The sequence below is a fragment of the Schistocerca serialis genome, chromosome 3, assembly GCF_023864345.2.
Source record: "Schistocerca serialis cubense isolate TAMUIC-IGC-003099 chromosome 3, iqSchSeri2.2, whole genome shotgun sequence".
Classification (NCBI taxonomy): domain Eukaryota; kingdom Metazoa; phylum Arthropoda; class Insecta; order Orthoptera; family Acrididae; genus Schistocerca; species Schistocerca serialis.
The window spans coordinates 638,131,134-638,156,682 of record NC_064640.1 but is presented as its reverse complement, the minus strand read 5'-3'; the positions used below and the strand labels follow the sequence as shown (position 1 = coordinate 638,156,682).

Below are 25,549 nucleotides of genomic sequence, written 5' to 3'. Positions count from 1 at the left end.
ACCCCATATTTCTAGACGCGTGAAAGATCTCTTGTGCGCGTCGTTTGGTGATGATTGTGTGCTCAGCCGCCACTTTTGTCATGCTGGACCTCCCACGTCCCCAGACCTAAGTCCGTGCAATTATTGGCTTTGGGGTTACCTGTAGTCGCAAGTGTATTGTGATCGACCAACATCTCAAGGGATGCTGAAAGAAAACATCCGACGCCTTTGCCTCACCATAACTCCGGACATTCTTTACAGTGCTGTTGACAACATTATTCCTCGGCTACAGCTATTGTTGAGGAATGGTGGTGGACATATTGAGTATTTCCTGTAAAGAACATCATTTTTGCTTAGTCTTACTTTGTTATGCTAATTATTGCTATTCTGATCAGATGAAGCGCCATCTTTCGGACATTTTTTTGAACTTTTGTATTTTTTTGGTTCTAATAAAATCCCATGTCATTTGAAGCATGTGTGTCAATTTGTACCTCTCTATCTACATTATTCAGTGATTTATTCAGTTTTCAAATTTATACTGACTTTTTGATCACCCGGTATGTTGTGGTAGCTGTAAAATATTTCTTGGTTTATGAAATTAAAAAATCTGCATGATGTCTGTGAAGTAAAACAATGTAAGGACTCTGATGGCATATTTTGTGATGTGTCTGGCCTTTGCCGAAATGTGCTTCACTTCACATTAGTTCAAATTCAATGATTGCACACTGCACAGATCACACCTGCATAGCCATTACTCTGTGAAACATGAAATTTGTACAAGGTGTCTAGGAACTGACACATATTAAGGTCTTAAAACAAGATAACAGTGTATTTCTAGAGATATTCAGCAACTTATAAAGAATTTGTTTCAGTTGCCTCAAATGAACCATTTATATAACTATCAGCTGTCTATATACTAGCAAAGTTGAGATCTTTTTGATGCAGATCTTACAGTAAAGCAGAATTTACATTCTACAGTTCAAATATTATGGTAAATTATAGGAATAGCTAACAACATATTCTTTTACTTCATTTTTGGGTATCTGTGAACTTTCAGTTTCCTGTCTCATGTCTAATAACAACACATTATAGACTTTTGTAATAGAATATAAAACACGATTCTGAATGCGGGATAGGGATTATAGACTGTTTGGAAATCATTTTTTACTTCTAGAATTGTGACTGAATTGCACAAGAGACTTCTGCAAGTAGTTTGGTTATCAATTCCACACTATATTTTTACTGCATGATTATGTAGAATAATTACATTTTTGTTCTAAGCTGCATCAATCAGGAAGATATGACAGTACTGAGTGAATGTATGTATGTATATATGTATGTAATCCCTTCAGCAGGGAGAATTGAATTTTTTGATTAGCTGATATATATATGCTAGTGCCACCTCAGTTTTTTTATCCATCTGGATGCTTAAGAACATCACACGTGGAGAATTATCCAGTGTGTGCTCATGTATTTCTGCTTAGGATACCTGTAAGTTGTTTTATTTGTTTGGAATGGAACTGCATAATGTGAGTGTTTGTGTTTTTGGTACACATACAGTAAAAATTGACTAGGTAATTTCTGTTTCTACACAGTAACAATGGTCTTCATTTTTTTCTGAAATAAACACATTGTTACCAGAAATAGCCTACTTTTAATGAATTAATACACTGTCTGACAAAGGAACATGACACACCCAGAAGACGTGGTTGGTTGTCAGTGTAACTTGGTACACATATCCACCATTGATGAGTATGTAAATGATTAGAGTAACAGTTCTGTCTGGCGGGTAGAGTGGCCATCAGAGTGCTTTAGCATTATTGCTATTGTTGTTTGGTGGTGTTACCAGGCATGGTAGGATATAAATGATATGTGACAGCATCAGATGTTGAGTGATCACAGCGAAAGACATGGGGATACCACATGCATATGTGAGTCAGGATTATCAACACATGATAGAGTTTGAAAGGAGCCTCATTGTGGGTCTCCAGTTTGGCCGGCGGGTTGAATCGTGCAATGTCCAGATTTGTGGGTCATTGGGATGTGACAGTGGGCTGATGTTGCATTGCATGGGAATATGAGACCAAATATACTTGTTGTCAAGATTCTGGTTGACCATAAAGGGGGCAGTATTGTGTACCTGGCACATTGTACCCCCATCAAATCTGCTCCTCCCTTCTGAGAACAAGAAATGGACTCCCTGTAACATTCTGTACCACCTGACACCATTGGTCAGAGGCTAGCAGCAGCCAGACCATGGATTTACTGTTGTATGCGTAGGCTGCTGTTAACAGCACAAAATAAGTGGCTGCGTTTTGAGTGGTGCAGTGACCGGGAAGCATGGATTGTGGATGAATGTTGTCACATTGTGTTCAGCGATGAATCATGGTTCTGCACTGCACTGAATGATCATTGCCGTTGAATGGGACCTGGTGCAGTGGATGGGCCTAGTGGTGTTATTAGTGGTGCCATGGTGTAGGAGCCGTCGGTTATGATTTCAGATCACAACTGGTAGTGAGTGAGGCAGCTGTGACATCTCAGTGGTTCATCATGAACATCCTGCATCCTCATGTTTATTTCTCATGCTCTGGTATTGTGATGCCATTTTTCAACTGGACAGTGCACGTCCACACATGGCGCGCGCGCGCGCGCGCGCGCGCGTGTGTGTGTGTGTGTGTGTGTGTGTGTGTGTGTGTGTGTGTGCTGTGATACTCCATTGGCCCCAAGATCCCCAGATCTGACCCCGATAGAGCATTTGTGGGACTGGCTTGGATGTCAACGCCTTCCCAGTGCCAGTATCGAGCATATCAAAGAACAGTTACAAAAGTTGTGGACCAGGGTACCTCAGTAGAGGATACAATGGCTCTGTGACATCCTTCCCAACAGAATCAGTGCATGCATCCAAACTTGATGGGGTGTAATGTCATACTAATAAGTGGACTCATACTGCCAAGTTCTTTGTAAATTTGACTGGATTTTGTGATCACTGAAATAATACAGTGTAACCCTCTCAACCTGAGGAGTTTCATTTCATTTCCCTCTCCCCTTTGGTGTGCATCACATTTTTTTTTCTTTTTTTTTTCCAGGCAGAGAGAGAGAGAGAGAGAGAGAGAGAGAGAGAGAGAGAGGACTATGCATCAGATGTCCAAATTTTTTTACATCTTTTTGTAAATAATGCCATGTGTGCATTTGTATATTTAAGAGCGACAATATACCATGTTCTAGAAGGTGATTTTCTTTGCAGTGCTTTTATTTACCTTCTGACCTTCACAAATAAAGCCAATTAACCATGTATTAAAAATGATTATCAAAATATTTGACACAGATATTATTGTGAGGTGCTTGTAAGACAGTGGTAGTTTGATGCATTCTGCACAGACAGAGACAGAGAATAGATTGCAGCATTGCCAGTGTGCTCCCTGTCTGTTTCGCGTCACACACTCCATCCATTGCCTACCCTGGTGACTGGCAATGCTGGGGTAAGTGCTAGACCTAGCCACTGTTTCTGCTTCAGACTCTATTTAACAGAACTGATATACTCGGAAAACTATTGCTGTTGCTTCTTAACATAATACTTGTTGTGCTTGCGTTACGTCACCACTAATGAACACTATAGTGGCTCAGTAATCTTACCATAACCAAACTTAACATGAAGATCAACTCTAAATGTTCTATATATACACACACACACACACACACACACACACACACACACACACACACACACACACACCCATGTGTGCGCTACAGGTTGATTCAGCAGAATGGTGCTCTTGGCTGGAGCATAATGTCGTACACTGCTCCTTGCCACTGCACATCACCCAACCACCTGCCTTCTTATGTGCACACCATTGTAATACAAGGTGTTACATGTATGACACAAGCACTGTCTCCTCTGTTGCATAGAAACCAATACTGATCTGATCTGATCTGATATGACCTGGCTCTAGTCACCACTTGATGCTGTGGCCTGTTGCTTGGGCAGTGTTGTAGGTGATGTGTTGATTTTAGCTGTGAATTAACTGGATTAGTTTGGAGTGGCCTGGAAAAGAAGTGTGGGAAAATTCTTACATGACTTAGTACTTCAGTCAGTTATGCCATTAGTGCCTGCTCACAGAACTAAGCACAAATTTAAAATGAAACCTTACAAAGCAATGATATGGCACCAACTGACCAATTCAGATACTGTTGTGCGATGTAAGTACTGCAGTTTGTGCACATTGGGGAAGGTTCATCCTGAATTGTTAGTATTATTTTGATTTTGGATGAAGCACAGTTGCATTTATCAAGATATATGATGTCCCAGAACAATTGACAAGTAGTTCTGAAATTCCTTGTTAGTTATATCAGAAACTTCTGCATGATGTGTAAATAGGAGTATGGTACACAGTTAGTGCATTATGAATTATTGGATTGACCTTTTTCACCAGTTTATAATTTCTGCTGGGTATGTGAACAACATACTGCATCCTGTTTTCAGAAAACTGACAACTAATGAAAAGACCTATTGTTATTTTACAAAGGTCAATGTAAGAGCACTCGCCACCAGTGAGTCTATGTTGGTATTATGAATTGTTTTTGATGACGGGATTATGTACAACTATGTGAGCAGACAATACTGGCACACCAGTCCGAAGTGGTAAATGGCACATTATTATCTCAGACTCCTTTCCGAGGACACTCTAAACATCTGTAGTTTTTTCTTGGCTGACACAAATATTCCAGCTTCCACATTGTCCAATCAATGGAACAGGGCATCGTGTTATGACTAAGGCCAGGCTTAGACAGTGCTTGCATGTATGTGGAATAACCTGTACTTAGTAGCATATCATCGATATTGAAAAATGGTATTTACCACTCATTAGTGGAAAGCTTCGATAGGTTACACCAGTTTTAGTACTATGACTTGGCAATTCCAACTTCCCCATAAAAGGCATATAGGTTAGACATAATAAATTAGTTATCAGTTTTCAATATAGAAAATTAAATGTGACAGATTAAATTGGTCCTTTCACATTTTTAATTTAAAGGGACAGCATCCAAGAGTTGCCACATTAACACTTAGTCTTAGACTGAGAATTCCAAAAGCATGAAGCTTACTAAAAGTTTGAATATAGCAAAGGAGGGTAAGCACTGCAGGTAAATAACAAGTACTTTGTTTCTATATAAGCTGTGTAGACTCACAATGCTTGGGAAGTTTTGTAATTTAATAATTTCATATTACCATTTAGCATAAAAATGCTACATGGGAAGATGACAACTCACTGATTAGTGGAGACACTGTGCAAGAAACATACAAATCAGTGGAGAGTATTGTAAATCAGCTCTGAAACCAAAGCTCTATGTCAGGAAACGCTGTATCTCTTACCCTCTCTTTTCCTCCCCCATTTTTTGTCCATCACTCTTTCCCCTAAACGTCACTTGAGTAGTCGCCCTATAGCCACTATTAATTGAAGTGCACATTTTTGTAGTATTTCCACGTGTGGTACTTAACCTGCATAAAGAATGTGGAATCGGTAGTAATGAAGGCAGGTAGAAAACTCAGATTTGTTGGAAGAGTCGTGGGAAAGTCTAAAGCCTCTGTGGAGACAGCTTTCCAGATGATAGTGTGACCAATTATAGAATACTGTTCAAGCATTTAGACTGCTTTTCAGTTGATAAGGAATCCATGCCCGGGCGTGTACCATTTGGATGTAAAAAAAGTTTAGAGATTGGATCACTTTCAAATCACCCATTTCACATTAGACACACAGTGGAGACAATGAGCTCTGACCTGTGTGCTCTTCAGGAGTCCACCGTATGGGCACTATATCGAGTAGTCATCGTCGAGTTTTGTTCATGTTGCGAAGGATGCCCTCTTCAAAATTGAGAATGCAGCACATCCATGGAGCACCACAGCCAGCCTTTCTAGTAGCGAATGTACCAATTTCTCTCACAGCCATTTTTGTAGTCACATGAAAATGATGTATGATGTCATAATTCAAATGGTCACTATATTTTGGTTCTCTTTGTGTTTACTAATGACCTGTTGTCTACATCGAATTCCTGTCCCTATCACAATTTTATGAGTCCTTCACACATCTTAGATGTTGGATACCACACAGGCAAAAGGCATAATGATATCAAAGACCAGTGCTTCAGTGTTGAAATGAGGTATTTTGGAACTTAACGACATTAATCATTATACATACCTATTGTTGAACAAAGGCTTTTTCTAGATCTTAAGGTTGTTCCTTCAAAAAGCCAAGGGGGATTTCCTTTCCCATTCTTGTCAGTTGAGGAAGTATACAGTCTCTGATGACCTTGATTGCAGTGAAATGTTAAACTGTTAAGTTTCATTCCTTGTACTAGACTGCATCACAAATTACAAATTATTATTTATCTTCCCTGTTCTCATGTATTATGTCCCATTTTTTCACTAGGCAGTATGGTCATTTGTTATGATGAATCTCACAAAGAATTCCTGTAGTCTATCTTCCAGTGAGAAATCTACTGTTACCTCAGCACCACTCAATTTAAGTTTCAAAACATTGACTATGACGTTTGCAACATGTCTTTACTCTTATTGATTTTCCTTTCCTTTTCAGTTGTTCACATGAGATTTTCTTCCTTTGGCTCTAAATTTCTGGGTGGTTCTTGCACTAATGCTGAAAGCAATAGCCACTTTCCTTCTTAGCTTCATTCATAATTTGCTTTTGAATACAGTATTCTGATTTATCAAATGAACTGAAAACCACTTGCATTCTTCTATTTATTATTTTTAGAGTTCCTTCATGTCTGACTTTCAGTTGCTCTATGTATGGAATAAAATTATTTAATCTATTCATCTCTCAATACTATTATACGCCAGGTAAGTCATACTACTGTTGTGTTTCAATCCTCTTTTGTAATTTCTCTCTACAGTTCTTCCATTCGTATTTGAAGTTTGCCTGCAGTCAAAGAAAACAAAACAATTTCAACACGAAAAGGAAGTGTATTCATATAAGTTCTGTTGATTTATATCCTTACTCCATCTCAGTTTATTTATTTTATGGAAACATCTTCCAAGGTATGCATAAACAAATGGAAATTGTAGGAAAGCTGAAAGATTGTAGTGGGCCAAGTACCCACGTACAAGACATCTATCTGGTGCACACCCTGTTTCTGAAACTGTTCCAACATTTAAATGAAACATACAGTGACTGAAGTGGTCAACAAAATGTCTCAACTTATCACTTGGAAGAAGAAGTGCTTCCACTTGTTGATAAGAATCCCACAATAGTTTATCAAACATTTGCTTGTGAAATGGGTGTCACACACAGTCTTGTGTGGAAAGTAATATGGGAACAGTAACTGTACCTCTACAGTTCACCAAAACTGCAATCTCTAACTCCTGCTGACTTCAGTCTACATGTCATGTTGAGCCAAAGGATTCTGCAATGCTGTATGCTTGATCTTTCTCTTCCTGAATATATACTTTCCTTGGATAAAGCATATTTCACTAGAGAGGGAGTGCTCAGTGATCACATTTAGTCCATTGAGAATCCCCATGCGACAGTTGTGATGAACCATGAACACAGTTTTACAGTGAACTTGTGAGTGGGCATAGTCAGCGACTGGCTAATAGGTCTATATCTTTTTCCTCCAGGCATAGTTGGACCAGTTTATACTATGTTTCTGAGAGATGTATTCGTCACATTGTTTGAAAAGTATTTCACTTGATGTTTGATATTTGTGCTGCAAGTGACTGTTATATGATAAGATCCCCAGCTCATTTTGTACATGTTGTTTGTGAACACTTGTGTCAGTTGATTGCATAAAGGTGTATTGGGTCAGGAAGTCAGATTTTTTTTCTTGTGGGGTCATGTGCAAACTATTATGCTCAAGACATCTGTCAAGACTGAAGAGAATCTCCTGCCACAATTTACATCTAGCTGTGGCCTTGTTCAATCAGTACCAGGGTTGTTAGAACAATGTCGTGATTGTACAGGTAGGGCTGAAATTTGTGCTTCAATGTTATGTATGCCTAGAAGCTGTAGGATGCCACTCAGCAACTGTTGTGTTATGTAGCACCTCATGTAAGTTGTGCAGATACATCTACATGTGAAGTGTGTGATAGAGGGTACTTTTTATTGCAGCATGTGTTAAAGTTTTTTCCAGTTCCTTTCAGAGATGAAGTGTGAAAAGAACAATTGCTTGTAGACCTGTATGTAAGTTGTTGTTCACTTAATTTTATCTGCACAATCTCTGTGGGACTGATAAATATGGGCCTGAAGACTATTCATAGTTTCTGCACTGAAAGATGGTTCTTGAAGTTTTCTAACTACGTTATCGTGATATCTAGAGTGTATTTCTTGGAATGGGCGCCACTTTAGATTTTTCAGCATTTCTGTTACACCTTCTCACCATTCAAAGCACTCTGTGACCACTAGAATAACTTTTATTTCTAGTTAGTTAGTTACAAGTTCCATGGATCATTTTGCACAATAGATTGCAGTGATGTGGAACGAGTCATTATAAATTCACACTGCAAATTAGTTTGTATGTATGGTTACATTCTGAACATTTTGAAGTGGCTTTCTCTCTCTCTCTCTCTCTCTCTCTCTCTCTCTTTACAGAAGAAAAGATGTACAGATGTGAGTCAGTAACTCATACCCACCACCTTTCACACATTACTATGACAGAAACCCTTCTACAGAACAAAAGGAGTTGTCAAGGCAAAACTTTCTCAGTTTTTTTTAAAATTTTACTTTGCTGTCAGACATTTTATATCACTGGATAAGTGATAAAATTTTTTATTGCAGCATTGTGCATCACGTTTGGTGCTCTAGACAACCTTATTGTGTAGTAATAAATGTTATTTTCCCTTCTGGTGTTGTAGTTATGTACATCATTGTTCCTTTTGAACTATAATGCATTATTTACAACAAACTTCATAAGGGAATAAATATACTGTGAATCAATAGCCAGAAAGCCCAACTCCTTAAACAGATGTCTACAAGATGATCATGGGTGAGCACCACATATTATTCTTACAACACATTTTTGTGCAATGAAAACTAACTTTATTAAAGATGAGTTACCTCAGGACATTATTCCATATGACATTATTGAATGAAAATGTGTAAATATGTCAATTGATTTGTCTCTCCGCAAGGTTTGCATTGATTGTAAGTGCAAATGTGGCTGAACTAAGTTGTTTTAGGAGTTTCAAAATGTTATTTTTCCAATTTAAATTCTTATCAGTGTGGACACCTAAGAATTTTTGAAGTTTCCACCTTATTTATCATTTCCTCACCATGTGCTACACTTATCACTCTAGTACCCCTCGGTGTGTAGAACTGAATATATTGTGTCTTTTTAAAATTGAGGTCGAGACCATTCCCAGAAGACCAGTCAAAGATACTGTAAAGAACTTTTTCTACCATTGTTTATTCTTGGCTCGATTACAATAATAGTGTCGTCTGCAAAAAGAATTATTCTGCTTTTTGTATATTAGATGGAAAATTGTTTACAGATATGAGGAACAGTATTGGACATAAGATTGAGCCTTGGGGGAAAGCCATATGTGACGTCTCCCGAGTCAGTGTTACATCCCTGGACTATATTGGTTGAATTACTAATTACAGCTTTCTATACAGTACACTCTATGTCCCCCATTAGTCTCATAGGTAGTTGAGTAGTATTCAGGTATGGGCTATACAAGTGTTTTTATACAATCTCTCATGTAGACAAACTGCAGTTTCCCAATATGCTACAATTGCATTGCCTACTGCTTGACCTGTCTGGTGTTTCAACTTTATATACATACATATTGTTACTCCTAAATATTTACAGTACACGAGTGACTCTAGTTGTGACTTATTAATCCTGTAGTAAAAAAAATCATGGTTTTTCATTTCATGAAGCACACAACTTTTCATTTCTCTGCATTATGAGCTAGTTGCCAGTTTTTGTACTAGGCTGGTATTTTGCTAGACTGAATTATTACTGCAACTTTCACTGGATACAATTTCCTCAAAGATAACTGGATCATCTGTAAGAAACCTCACATTGCAACTAATGCTATCCAATAAGTCATTAATGCGTAACATGAACAACAACAGTACTATTACACTCCCCTTTGGCACAGCATGTATTATTTGAGTCTGTAGATAGCTCTCCACACAGAATAGGTCTAATGTGCTACATCCTGCATGTCACTTCCAAATCTGGTCGAGTATTCCATGGGAATGCATTTACTTTATAAGGCTTCAGTGTAATTACAAATTAAAAACTGTTTGAACGTCTGTAAAATCTGAATTAATCTGGTTTCTTCTGTCCATAGCACTGAGGATATTGTGTGTGGAGAGCACGATTTGAGTTTTGCGTGTTCAGTGTTTCCGGAACCAGTGTGGATTTTCACATAGAAGGTTATTTTGTTCTATGTAGATCTTATATTATTTGACTTCAAAATAGGCTGTCAGGTTCCATTACATACATGTGAGGAATATAGGATGGTAGTTTTATTGATTAGTTGGACTTTATTGTTTATAGATTGGCGTGATCTACACTCACTTTGTTGCAGGGAACATATCATTGCCCACAGGATCTGTTGGTAAATTATACTACTGGCCATTAAAATTGCTACACCAGGAAGATGACGTGCTACAGACGCGAAATTTAACTGACAGGAAGAAGATGCTGTGATATGCAAATGATTAGCTTTTCAGAGCATTCACACAAGGTTGGCGCTGGTGACGACACCTACAACGCGCTGACATGAGGAAACTATCCAACCGATTTCTCATACACAAACAGCAGTTGACAGGCGTTGCCTGGTGAAACGTTGTTGTGATGCCTCGTGTAAGGAGGAGAAATTCCTACCATCACCTTTCTGACTTTGATAAAGGTCAGATTGTAGCCCATCGTGATTGCAGTTTATCGTATCGCGACATTGCTGCTCGCGTTGATCGAGATCCAATGACTGTTAGCAGAATATGGAATCGGTGGGTTCAGGAGGGTAATACGGAATGCCGTGCTGAATCCCAACGGCCTCGTATCACTAGCAGTCGAGATGACAGGCATCTTATCCGCAAGGCTGTAATGGATTGTGCAGACATGTCTCGATCCCTGAGTCAACAGATGGGGACGTTTGCAAGACAACAACCATCTGCACGAACAGTTCGACAACGTTTGCAGCAGCATGGACTATCAGCTCGGAGACCATGGGTGCGGTTACCCTTGACGCTGCATCACAGACAGGAGCGCCTGTGATGGTGTACTCAACGACGTACCTGGGTGCACAAATGGCAAAATGTCATTTTGTCGGATGAATCCAGATTCTGTTTACAGCATCATGATGGTCGCATCCATGTTTGGCGACATCGCGGTGAACGCACATTGGAAGCGTGTATTCGTCATCGCCATACTGGTGTATCACCCGGCGTGATGGTATGGGGTGCCATTGGTTACACATCTCGGTCATCTCTTTTTTGCATTGATGGCACTTTGAACAGTGGACGTTACATTTCAGATGTGTTACGACCCGTGGCTCTACCCTTCATTCGATTCCTGCGAAACCCTACTTTTCAACAGGATAATGCACGACTGCACAGACCTTTCTGGATACAGAAAATGTTCGACTGCTGCCCTGGCCAGCACATTCTCCAGATCTCTCACCAATTGAAAACGCCTGGTCAATGGTGGCTGAGCAACTGGCTCGTCACAGTATGCCAGTCACTACTCTTGATGAACTGTGGTATCGTGTTGAAGCTGCATGGGCAGCTGTACCTGTACACGCCATCCAAGCTATGTTTGACTCAATGCTCAGGCGTATCAAGGCCATTATTACGGCCAGAGGTGGTTGTTCTGGGTACTGATTTCTCAGGATCTATGCACCCAAACCGCGTGAAAATGTAATCACATGTCAGTTCTAGTATAATATATTTGTCCAATGAACACCCGTTTATCATCTGCATTTCTTCTTGGTGTATCAGTTTTAATGGCCAGTAGTGTATAATCAAAAGTCAGGCTAATTCACTCACAAATTCTGTGTTGAACTTGCCTGGGATTCCATCAGAGCCTGAGGATTTCTAGATTTTTAGCAGTTAAGCTGATAAGCTGATTTTCAACATCATTGTTACTGACTGCTATGTCACTTATGTTAGTTTGATACATTAAATTAATGAAAAAAAGTAGCTTACATGGATTTTTCATCATTGTCAGTGTACTAACAGCAAATTTGAATTTTTTAGTTTATACTTTTAACTTTCAACTCAGTCATTTCCAGACCAATGTTATTTTATCTGCAATCGATAAATTTACTCTTCTCTGTCATATCAGAATTTTTGCATCATCATTATCGTGGAAACATCCTCTAGAATTCTTCTACCAGTATTTGCAGTATGTATACATTTTTAAAATGTATTACCTGTTTTCTCTTCACTATGTGATGTATTAGGCACTTAAAAAATTCTCTGTTGGTTGGATTAATGCCATCCAGTGCCTTGTATACGTACCCTGTAAACTGACTTGTTCCTTATCATTTTTATAAAAAAAAATCATTCAAATGATCTAAGAAATATGAACTGACTGGGCTGACCAACACTTATGCTGACACTATACTGACTTTTATACTGCAGAAAATCCTGTTTCATTTTTAAATTTCTTTTGTTTTTCATTATTCCTTATTAGTTCTCTTTAGCTACTTCCATTTATGAAAGGCATTTCTTGGTAATGAAATATGTAACAATTTTATCATCACTCACTCTTAATTATCATTTTTTCACCTACACCTTTGTGCTTCCTCAAAATTTTTAAGTAATTATATTTTGATACATGGGTGTTTATCTGTTTCTTGAGAAATGTATGTATTATCATCATTTATCAAATTCGTCTTGTTCAGAGAGCTATTTGGAAGAAGTTCAGCAGTGGACTTGTTATTTTATACTTATTACTTGCTTATGTGCAAGGAACACTTTCTCCCTCAGTTAATAGTTGTTCAAGAATATAATGCTATAAGACATTCTGAATAAAAAACAACTTTTTGACAATTTTATATCAGGTTTGTTCAGAAGTTGCAGAGCTTAGACATCTGAGAAGATATTTAATGTATGACATACAGTTCAGGTTATTATAGTTTAATAAGGTATAGTAATTTATTATTACATGGAAGTTTTTTTACAGTTATACAAAGCATTCCAAGAGGAATGGTCAGAATTCAGGGATATGAGAGAAATGGTCATTCAAAGCAAAAAGAGTTGTATAAACATGGGCTCTAAAATGCCTGTTTTAAGAACTATAGGCACTCTTCATTACAATACTATGAAACACATCTCTTCTATTGAGCAAGTGCTCTTAGCTATTAAGATATGCATTTTAGAGCCCATGTTCACTAGACTTTTTTGCTCTGAATGATCATTCCTGTCACATCCCTGAATACTGACAATTCCATTAATACAACAAAAAAGCATGTCGTACATATAGACATGTAAGTATATACAGATGTTGTTAATGAAGATAGACTTAGTTGATCAGCCATGTCCCAGTTGAGGGAATCACCCAGGCTGTTGTATGAAATGCTTTAGGAGAACCTAAATCAGAATGGTTGAATAAGAGCGTTCTCGTTCACATGAATCTGAAGCCAGCATGTTAACAAATGCTCTACCTCAGTCAGTTTATAGCTGTTGTACAGTGAGCCTTTATTGTTACATACTTGGAACAGTTTAGCCTTATAACATGAGAAATAGATATACAGTAGAATATTCTGTTTCGCTTATTAATTTTCTCACATGCGTTATCTCCAGCCTTCTGTAGTACAGAACTGGATCTTCAGCGACAGTCCACTTGCAGAGAACCATTTAATAATTTTTAAGAAATTTTTATTTACATTTTCAAGTGTTCAGATTTTTCGATTAGGTTTGATTACAATACTTGCATCATCAGCAAAGAAAATTTTTCAACTTCTCAGGTATATGGTAACAAATAATATATGTGTACTTGCAGACTGAAGCAATGAATGAAAAGTCATACCAAGGCTGGGATTCGAATCCAGTTCTCCATCTCACTAGGCTGATGCAGTAACCACTATGTCTTCCGGGCACACTGGCTTTTCACAACTGCATGGACTACCCTAGTGTGCCTCCCTCTTCAATCCAAATTACCATTCACGCCTCACCCCACTTGGTATTCCCCTAAGGTCTCTGGAACCACATAGTTTCATTTGAAGGTGAGGTGCTACCCCAGTACAGTTGAAAGCCTCTGCTATGCTACTCGAGTTTAGGGGGAGTATCAAGTGGTCTGAGGTGTGAATGGTAATTTGGATTGAGGAGGGAGGCGTGCTAGGGTAGTTCGTGCAGTTGTGCATCTACCTTGTGAACAGAAGACCTGGGTTCAAATTCTGGTCTTGGTACAAATTTCTGTTTGTAACTTCAGTCTGCATGTATACGTCATAGATGTGTGTGTCTTGGAAAGGTCTCTGAAAACATATAGTTTCATTTGAAATTATGTATATATAACGAGAAGAATAGTGAACCAAATATTGATTGCTGTGGTACATATGTAGTGATTGTACCTCACCATGAAAATGCTGTTTCACTGTGTTTTTTTGTGGAATTCTTAATGTGACACTTTGCATGCCTTTAATTAGGATGAAAACCAGTTACTAGCAAGGTCTCTAATGATATATTTTTTGAGATTCTGGGGAAGAATACTGTGAATTGTATATAATCATATTTAATTTGCCAACCCCCTAAAAATACCAGTTGGAACTATTATGTAATTTAAATTTTATATAATCTGATTTGCAAACTGAAAAATGTATTTTGAAATTCATAGTGGGACTGACTAAGTATGTTATTGTTGGATAGGATTGTTATTTCTCTTGCTTGCATAATTTTTTCCATTATCTTCAAGAAGGAGATAAGTAGTCACACTGGTCAGTAATTGTTAATATCTCTTTTACTACCTTCAATGTAAAGGCATCTGAGGGTTGCATGTTTCAGCTTTTCTGGAAATATTCTTTGTGAAATTGATTTATTGTGTATCTTGATATGGTACACAGTTGCTTAACTCCTTTTACAGACAGATTGATGTAAGGAATTGGTTAATATGCTGGACTCATTGGAGAGAAGTTGGATTCAAATCAGAGTCTGGTTTTTGGCTGGTGTCCAGATCCTTAGTGGACTAAGTTAGTGCCTTGTTCTAATGACTTAGATGTTGTTGATATGCTAATGGTTAACATTTGTTCTTGTTTATCAGAATACCGATTGATTAATACGCTATTAACATTCAAGTGCTATCCTTAGAAAACTTACATAATTGTCATTATGTCTGTCAGATATATGCCATAAATTACAATATATATCCACTTTTTACACAAGTATTTTAGGACAATGTGGTAAATAAATACATGTACATCCTTTTGCTCTTTTAATAGCCACAAACCTGCTAAACAGCTAGCAAAATCTTGTAAAAGAAAGAAAATGTAAGTAGATGTATTTATACTTTGAAAACATACTGCAATAATGAAGTTTAAATACAAAAACAGGGGAGAATAATAATATAAAGAACAAAATTAGTCATGGTCTTCTTAATTATGTTTATTTCCTATGTCACACCCATCAGCAGAAACAAAAATGCAATGTTGCAGGCTTAAATACTGTCCACATGTCTTGCAGGTATATTTTGTCGACTTGTTGTTTTCATGGCCTATCAGGGCTGCCAACGCTTCCTATTTGCACTGTCAATGATCACCGGATTGACATGAGTAATGACAGGTTGTCAATTTTCAGATGAGATTTCATGAAGTCTTGTAGAAATTGAGTGGGATAAACAAGGCATAAGTGACCACCTTTTCAAGTGATTATCAATAATTTCTCCTCCAAATATTCTAAGAAACAGCTAATATTTGAGTTGTTTGACTCTGTTTCCCACATGAATAACTTGAGAATTGATTCCAGCAATATTTTAAACTGAAAAGTAAACCATCAACCAGCATGTAGTACCTCTCACGACACTAAGTGTGGAGCACATTTTGTCAGCTGTATCTACTCCAGTCTTATATACATTATAGTAAGTTACCATTTCAGTCTTTTTCATGTTACCAGTATGTTTGTCAGTTCAGTCTTCCTTGTGTAAACTTTAGATGAGCAGTACATTTTTATTTTTACTTTTATTTTGAGACTCGTATGAAACTAGCATTCCTTCTTTATGGAATACAAAAAGGCTGTAAAAGTTCTCTCTGTTTTTCACCTCTTTTATCTATTTAGGGATCTCCCATTTGCTCTTTTTTAGTGTTTCCTCAAAAAGCAGGCAATGTTTTGTCAATAAGGATTGAAGAAGAGTGACGTCACTAAACCACTCATCAGCCATTGCATTATGTCCTGTGTTAGTTACGTGAGTAACCTTTCTTTGTACTAGATCTGTGCATTGGAATGGTCCCTCTGGCTGTTTACCAGAATAAATTTCCAATCTGATGGTATAAAACATTTTAGAATTGACAACTGAAAATATTTTTTTCACGTATTTTGATGGAATATACTAAGTGAATGGGGATCTGGTTCTAAAGGCTTCTAGCTTTTCATCAGTTGTGACATCAGCTCCCACACAACTGCAAGTGCTGCAGTTGTTTACAGACTTTTCAAAGAAATCATGAATAGCTCCTGAACAGTCTATTGTTCTCCTTTCTAGTCTACTTTCTCTATCATAAAATTTCAAAGTTTGCAATAAGAATTGAGGGACATCATCAAATGGAAGATTCGTATGCCAAATCCATTTCTATCCCACCACTCTTCAAGATTGTTTCTTCCACCTTGCTGCTCAACTGGACACCACCAGTTGGGGTATTCAAAGGTGTGTGCCTGCTGGGTTCCTCGTTGCCTAACAGAAGACCATAAAGAACAATGACGGGCCATCTGTGCAGAATTGCTTGCTCAGTACAAGATTGACCATGACAATTTTTTCGATCATCATAATATGCAATAAAACGTAGGTTCATCACTTCGAGCCAGAAACAAAACGCCAATCCATTGAGTGACACCACATCACCCCTCCTCTGAAGAAAAAGTTCAAAGCCGTACCCTCAGCCGGTAAAGTCACGGCGATGGTCTTCTAGGACTCTGAACAGGTTATTCTGTTTGATATCTTCTCTCATGGTGCAGTGATCAATTCTGAACTGTATTGTGCTACTCTCAGGGAATTGAAGAGACGACTTCGTTGTGTTGTTGCCACAATAGTGCAAATGAATTTCTCCTCCATGACAATGCAGGGCCTCGCACAAGTCTGAACACCCAAAAGGAGCTGACAAACTTCGCTGGGGTGTTCTTCCACATCCACCCTACAGCCCAGATTTCACACCTTCTGACTTCCATCTGTTTGTCCCAATGAAGGATGCATTCCATGGGAAGCAGTCTGTGGATGATGGGGATGATCTGGATGCAGAAAGACTTTGGCTCTGGCGTCCAATAGAGTGGACCATGCAGGCATTCAGGTCCTCCCAGTAAGGCGACATAAGGCCATTGCATTGAATAGAGATTATGTTGAAAAATAGAGTTTTGTAGCCAAAAGAGTGGGAAGTAATGTGATGTATAAGAATTCTGAATAAAACCAACCTGCTTTCAGAAAAAAAAGGTGTTGCATTAGTAATTCAGCAGTCTTTGTTTTTCAGTCCCATCACTATGGCGTGTAAATATAGGCTGTAAATAATGTGGGATGCTGTCAGTGTACTGATTTGAATATTTAATAATCATATCTACCATGTCATTGTCAGTGAGACACTTCCACATGCTTACGAACTTCCAGCATGCTGGAGTAGCTGTGGATCAGCAACTTCTGTTAACCAGGTGAACGAGAAACCAGCCCAAAGCTGCAAATTTTACTTTTTTACTCACTCAATAGCTAGTTTTGGGCTGAGACCCATTTTCAAATCATTGTAACATAGTCGAAAATGGCACTTTTGAAGATGTGAAAACGGTATCAAAAATTTGCACATCTCTGGAAATGACATTTTCGACTATGTTATGATGATTTGAAAATGAGTCTTGGTCCAAAACTAGTCATCGAGTGAATAAAAAAGTAAAATTTGCAACTCTGGACTCAGTTTTGATTCTACTTCCACATATTGACAATTTTGTCAATATTTCGGGCCATTCCAATTACACCTGGCTGGTGCATGATTAGATTGTGCTTGGCAGTTTTCATCTGTTGACTGTTAGGTGTTTTCTCCCAAGTAAATGTTTCTATTACCTTCTTTCCCTGCTTCTGGTGATAAACATAGAAATTCAGCTTTTCTTCTTCTTCTTCTTCTTCTTCTCCTTCTTCAACAACAGAGTCCACATCTGTGCTGCTCTGCTTATCTTGTGAGTCTTCCTCCCACTCTTCAGTGTCCTCTGATGCATCGATGTCACAATCTTCCTCTTCTAAGTTGTATGAAGATGCTCCAGGATGCACTTCATCCTCATCCATACCATCAAACTATATTTGGTGGCCTCTTGCTAGATCAGCTGGCTTATTCAAGTCAAAAAGATGTTTCTCTAATGCCAGTCTGATTCTGTCATGGATAAAACTAATAGTTAGTTGGTGTTTTACTAAAATAATTACAGTAAAAGCACATAAATGGAACTAAGAAGAAAATTATAGATTGAGCAAAAATACTTACGAATTTGCTGTCATCGTATCTGAGTGATACACAGGCTTCCGATCATGATGACTTTCATTTCCAAAGGGAGAAAAATAACAAAACATTTGAATGCTACTAACACAATTGGAATAAAATGACAATAATACACTTAAGAACAAAAATAGAGGCTGATCAAAAATAATTACAAATTTGAAGTTGGTGCGTCTGAGAGATACAAAGTCCATTGAGAGTGATAGCCTTCACTTTAAAATGGCTTTAAAATGGTTGTTGTTTGGCACCTCTTGAGTTAGGAACATAGATGGTGGGAGGCTACCCCCTCTCTAAAGCCGCACTTGCCATAGGCTAAGAAGTCAGTGTCTCTGCCAGAGATATGAGGATAGCTATCGAGTGTTCATGAAAATATCACATGTCTAAAATATTATTATTTCCATTCACTCTGTCCAGAAGCACAGAATTTGTACATAGGTGTTTTTGTCTCGCCAGTTCCCTACTGCCAAAATTCTTCTACATTTCAAAAACAATTATTGGATTTGAATGTATGACATTTTATGTTGTGTGGAGTGTGTTTAGAATTTAGTTTCTGAAACTCAAATAATCTCTGCAAGAACAACTCAACCTCAAATGCAGCAAGGGGTTGAGGTGGAGTTACTGTTTAATGCATCTACAACACTCAGCCTCAAATGCAGACCAACTGGAGACACTCTCAAAGATTAAAAACAAGAACATGCAAATATCTTCTGAAGTCTAAATGTTTCACTTCAATGTAGTGTGGCACAGAAAACTACTGGGTGGTTGAAGGAGCTCACATTTGAGAGGACAGTGTTTCAAACCCCCATCCAACTATCCATATTTAGGTTTTCCATGACTTCCCTAAATCAGTTGTGATGACACTCACCTGCTTTGTTTCTTTGTTTGTTTGTTGTCCTCGGTGTCGACATACTGGCTGAAAAACTAGGTGGTGTCTACTGCAAATGATGTAGCCGACAGGTGCACATTTGTGTTTCACTGTCTTATACTTTCACTGTTCACAAGCCCCCAATATTACACAGTCATATGACCAGTGCACTATTGTTTTAACTTTCCGTAAGTCTCATAAATAGGTTGCAGGTGAACATCCACATACTGCTACAATAGTTTACAGTTGAACATCTATGAGCAGTAAAAAACATAACCACATAGTCCACAGTTTTTTGGGGATAATCAGGTACGTATGGAGCAGACACTGTCATTGTCTGCTGTAGAGAGGGGGTAGCCTCCCACCATCTATGTTCCTAACTCAAGAGGTGCCAAACAACAACACACAGCCTATTGGTGCAACACTTATTTCACTGTTAAGTTGGTGCATTGTCATCATTCTAACCAACACAGGTTCCTTGTCTGAAACTTGGCCTTGGACTGACTGTCTAGTGATCAAAAATTGGCCCCTTACATATCCTCACAGTAATAGGTACTGAAACTACACATTGTTCAAAGTTAAATTTGCAGAAATTACAATTAAATTTACTGAATACATCGAAAAATTGGTTCTTTTTAACAGTTTCTTATACTACAAAAGCTGAATTATTTGCTTAAATCATGAAATTAACAAATATAAGTATGCAAACAATACTTTGGACAAAACTTAATTACTTTGGAATTAATTAAGAGCCAGCTTTGCTAACATGTTTTCAAATAGAGCTAAATAGATACTTTAAGAATAGTAGCATTTCGTCTTCCAAATCTTTATAACTAGTACAGAATTTGTATTTGTTTATATGTCAGCAATAGAATTTAAATTACAAAACAATTACTGACTTTCACCCTGTAATGAAAGTTACTAACTAGGAATAGTCAAAATAAACTAGGAAATCAATTACTTACATAAAACTAAGCACAAAATTAGATCTTGTGTTATACTCTTTAAAACTGAGGGCCAATCTTTCTCTTTTATGAAAATACTGATTATACTCACATATGTTAATCAGTTAAAATCGGGGGGGGGGGGGGGGGGGGGGGAGCTAGTTTAAGGAGGCAGATGGCAAAACAAGAGGGCAAGTAAAAATAACCCAGCTTGCTTCATCACACAGTCCAGGCAAACGCCAGGATGGTTCCTTTGGAAAGGACAAGGCTGATTTCCTTCCCCACCATAACAAAAAAATAGAAAAAGTTGTTTCTAAGTGTAGTTGCATGAGCAGGATTTAAAAAAAAAAGTGTTCATTAATATTAACACCAATCATGTATACAAACACGTAAACTGACTTGTTACACATCATTTCAATGAAAGAATCATCCAAATGGCATATGGAATATGTAACTAACAAACTAACTGAATAACTAACACTCTAACTACATAACTGTTGATGGAATGTTAAAGTCTAATCATCTTTGAGGGGGATTACAGGGAGAAGTAGATGAGGCTTAAATGCCAGTTGTACTTGTGGAAGTCACTAAAGGAATGAGGCAGACATTACCCATGTGTTGACAGCACTTTATTTAGACATTGGGAAAATGTTTGTTGCCGGTGCAAATATGAATTCAGTTTTCTTACAATTATGTTACTGTAGATAGAGCCTTTTTGCTCACCAGTTGAATCTATGGTGCATATGGCAGTCCACTTACCTTGACATGGTGGTCAGAACAAAGTCTACCACATTATTGTTAATGACATGAAGGATTGATGTGCTTACATTTGGCACAATACTGCTCCAACCCAACACTATGTCTCAGGAAGGAAGCAGTTTCTATCATCTCCTATACTCAAGGAATTAATGTGATTCCATTCTGATTGTGCTACCCATTGTTTCCCTAAATCGCTTTTGGCAAATGCCAGGATCCTTTCTTTGAAAAGGTCACAGCTCATTCATTATCTAATCCACTACCATCAGAGAAAGTAGTCTCTCTCTTGATGATTTTCATATTGGTGATATGTTAAACTTTAGTCTTCTTTCTTAATTTAGAGGGTACTGTACCACACTTTAATTTTACCCTCTTATTGGGAGAATACAACAATCTTTTCTATGTAAACACCAGTCTAACACTAGAATAACAGACTTTCTGTATATTCTGCCTTACTGTTTTTTTTGTAAGTATTTCCTGGAGGTAGAATATTAGATATATGTATCAGATCAGGAAGACTTTAGTTGAGAAAGCCTGTCTAGCAGAGTTTATGTTGTTTGATGCCTGTGTGAAATGTAGAACTTGTTTTATTTGACCGCATCTCGTGGTCGTGCGGTAGCGTTCTCGCTTCCCACGCCCGGATTCCTGGGTTCGGTTCCCGGCGGGGTCAGGGATTTTCTCTGCCTCGTGATGGCTGGGTGTTGTGTGATGCCCTTAGGTTAGTTAGGTTTAAGTAGTTCTAAGTTCTAGGGGACTGATGACCATAGATGTTAAGTCCCATAGTGCTCAGAGCCATTTGAACCATTTTTTTGTTTTATTTTCCATGTTTGTTTTTCACTGTCACTTTTCAGTGTTTGACATAGATCACATACACTTGCAAAGCATGGTCATTAGCTTCCGTGGTGATTTTAAGAGCTTCAGTTTTTTAAACAAACAGCTAATAATGAACCTCATGAACAATGTCTTTGTTTGTCAGCATCTGATTGTTGATTGTATGGTAAAGGTAAATTTTTAACAAGTAATTGTGGTTTACAGATTACTTATGGATATCCCTGATATTTTTAAATATAAAAATTACATAATGTGCAGATGGTTTTGGGGAAAGCTGCATCATAGTTACTGGTAACTGTGATAACTGCAGAAGTTATTTACATTTGATTCTCTCTACACTTTCAGGCATTAGGGAGAAAATTCAGTCACATTTCCTTTTATCATTGAGAAGATGTGAAATCTATTGAGCCTTCAACATGGACCAAAATGCAAAAAATAGAACACAGCTGTTGGATGCTGTATAGTTTTTCAGCTCTCATGTGGTGAAAGCATATGCATTAGCATGTGCATGTGCATGTATTGCTGTATATACTTCTCCATTGCAGTGCATCTATTTTATGAGGTTTGTAGAGGCTTAAATTTTTAAATATGTATTGATATTTCTGTTCTTTTGTTTGTCTTACTAGCTCATTGCATCAGTCTGTCCATTCCCTGCTTTCTGTATTGAAATAAATAGCCCAAACTAGCTTTTCATATGCCATGCTTCAAATATGTTGTTTCACTGTATTGACATCAGAGTAGTGCTTAATGGGAAATTAGCAATACTGTATGCTGCAGTGACCAATTCAGTTTGTTCACTTTTTTGCTTTTGTTACACCTGGCTAGATGCTATACGGTTTTGTTACCGTGATTCACCAAGCTGTTGAGGCAAAGTGTTGCAGTCATCAGAACAATGTTGGAGTTCATAGAGGCCTTGCTTTACAATTAGAGATGAAACAAGCACTAGGTATAAAAGCAACACTAAATTGTAGTGCTCAGAACCTGTAGAAAACATTTCAGTCCTTTAGGAAAAGAGGGAGGATTATTAAGGTTTAGTGTCCTGTCAATGATGAGGGGTTTAGAGAAGGAGCACAAGCTGAAATTGAGGATGACTGGTGAAGAATAAGAACCATTTTCTCTTGAATGGAACTTTCCTGTTATTTGCCATAAGCTATTTTGGAAAACTTAAATCTGTATGGCTGAAGGGGATGTCAACCTTTGCCCCCTCTGTGCCACCTTGCTCAGTTCAATTCTTTGGGTTCAAATTGTAATATATTACTAAGTGAAACAAAAGCAAAGCAGGCAATACTTGTCAAATTGCATAAATCAACAGGTAACCCTATGAGTCCCAACAATATTAAAAACAATATTTTAAAATTTTTCACAAAATCAATTCTTACTATCATTGTAAGCAATGAAAACAAGAAGAAATTGGCAAAAAAGAAACAATCAATAATATAATTTCTTAGGCTTCCATGACCAATGCCATTTTGAATAAAATAATTTTGGGTATTAGGTCACATCATTATGAAACACTAAAGCAGCTAACTTGGTGACATTTTGACTGACTTGTTATGGTCCTCTTCAGGTCGGTTAGTTGCTGGATACTGGAGAATGTCTTTCCGTATATACTGTCTATTTCAGTTACGTGGTCGCTACCGGTGTCACATATGTGGGATGTCGGTGAACAAATTGAAGAGAGATAACTATGGAGAGGGGCAGGAGAGATGGCTGTATGGTAGGTTATTGCCTGTGCTAAACTGGTGTCTAATTGGAAGGCAACTATAGTAGGTGAGTGTTAGGAAATAGCATATTGGCAGGCTATTTCTTGTGCCACTCTAGTAAGTAATTGGTAGGCAACTCTTGTCATTGATTGGTAGGCAGTAGCAGTTCGACCGCCTGTACCCCGGGGTAGTGTTTCCTGAAGTGAAGCATTAAGGTCACACTGCATGACATTTCTCTCATGACTGATGTTTCTGTTGTGAAACCCAGGTGAAGTGGTGCTGCTGGCTAACGAATACACTTGATCCATCAGGGTGGGATAACTGGCACCCAGTCCATAGGGAACTGAACCGTTTTCCCTGTTCATGCTGTTAGGGCATTTGATTATTTCAGTAGCTTCTGTTATTTTTTGTTGCTGCATCCACAGCTGCTGATCAGGTATGAGAGGTTCTAGATAATTGATAGAATGGCCATATTGCTGGTGGTGTTCTGCTATATCTGAGTTGTGCTGTGCCAATCATAAATAATGTTCATGCTGAGGCACATGAGTGCTTATGGGTCTACCGGCTTCACCAAAATAACCAAAATGGACTTTACCACATACACACCAAAGTTGGTAGATGCCAGCAGTGTGGAGAGCATCCACTGGATCCTTAGTGGACCCCAACAGATCTTGAATCTTGTGGCCACTCATGAAGTACAGCTTTGATTCCTCCACAACACAGAACCTTGCAGTCGCGGTCGCTGATGCCTCTCACATAAGGAAGGCAAGCAACAGGATGAGTTTCTTCTGTATCTTCATCAGTTTTGTCCTCACTGTACCTCTTAGTTTTTTGTATGTTTCTGTTGCTGTATCCGCTTGCACAGAATGTTGTCTTGAGCTCATTCAGTCCATTTTGTATGTGGTTAGTGCACCAATCTAGTGAACACAGAGTGTCAGTATACATTGCACAGCGTCATTTTGTGCTGGATGGTGTTGTGAATCTGCATGCTGGTATTTGTTGCTGTGCATCAGTTTCCAGTAGAATTTATTTCCTAGTTTGCTGCTAGATGTTTTATACACCTCCACGTTCAGAAAGGAATTGCTCTGTTGTTTTCCATTTCTAAAGAACAGTATGTTCTTATGTAAGCTGTTGAGGCACTCATGAAATCTGTATAGTTCTTTCCGTTGCAGCCATATGATGAACAGTGTGAGCCCAGTGGCACAGAATTTAGTATTGTATGTTTAAAAGCTCCACAAATAAGTCAGCTTCTACAGGTGAAAGGGAGGACCTATTGCTATTCTGACTGCCTGTTCATAAAATTTGCCCTGCCAACTAAAATATGTTGAAGACAAGCACAATTGCACCAGTTGCAGATGTCTGGTAGTATTTACTCCTATAGGATGGTGATGGTTTCAGCTATATACACATAGGTAAACAAAGTTCTTATGTTAAAATTAACCATAAGGTCCATAGCTAGTACTAGTAGGCTCATCTATGCCTGGCATCCAGGTTGCTGGCAACGACTGAAACAATTTTTACAAAATAACGTACAAGCAAGCCTACATGCTGAATGAAGTAGTAAAGAATTGCCAACAGAGATAAGTTATAGAGTTCACACTGGAGCAACAAATGTCAATGGGATCAACTTATCCACATATTGTCTTGCAAAGCATCTGGCCAACAAATTATACAGCCTGGTTGGCCACACATAGTCTTATGTTAAGGTTTCTATGCATTTGATCCAGCTCATATGGAAACAGCAAGTAATAGCTACAGATCTTGTGGTTAGCTTTGACATAAAATCATTCTTTACCAGCATGCCAGTAGCTGAAACCTTCAACATCCTGCAAGAGTAAATACC

At 38.1% G+C, this 25,549-nt stretch overlaps 1 protein-coding gene across 3 annotated transcripts in view; it reads left to right on the top strand.

Annotated features, from left to right (window-relative positions):
* Positions 1-25,549, top strand: part of LOC126470520 (glycoprotein endo-alpha-1,2-mannosidase) — a 102,034-nt gene that overhangs the window by 12,145 nt on the left and 64,340 nt on the right. For 2 of the 3 annotated variants that reach the window (XM_050098432.1, XM_050098431.1), the window contains one exon: positions 22,349-22,565. The exons of the other annotated variant lie outside the window; for it this stretch is intronic. The gene's annotated coding sequence lies outside the window, so the exon portion shown is untranslated. The remainder of the gene's footprint in view (positions 1-22,348; positions 22,566-25,549) is intronic. 3 annotated transcript variants of the gene reach the window in all.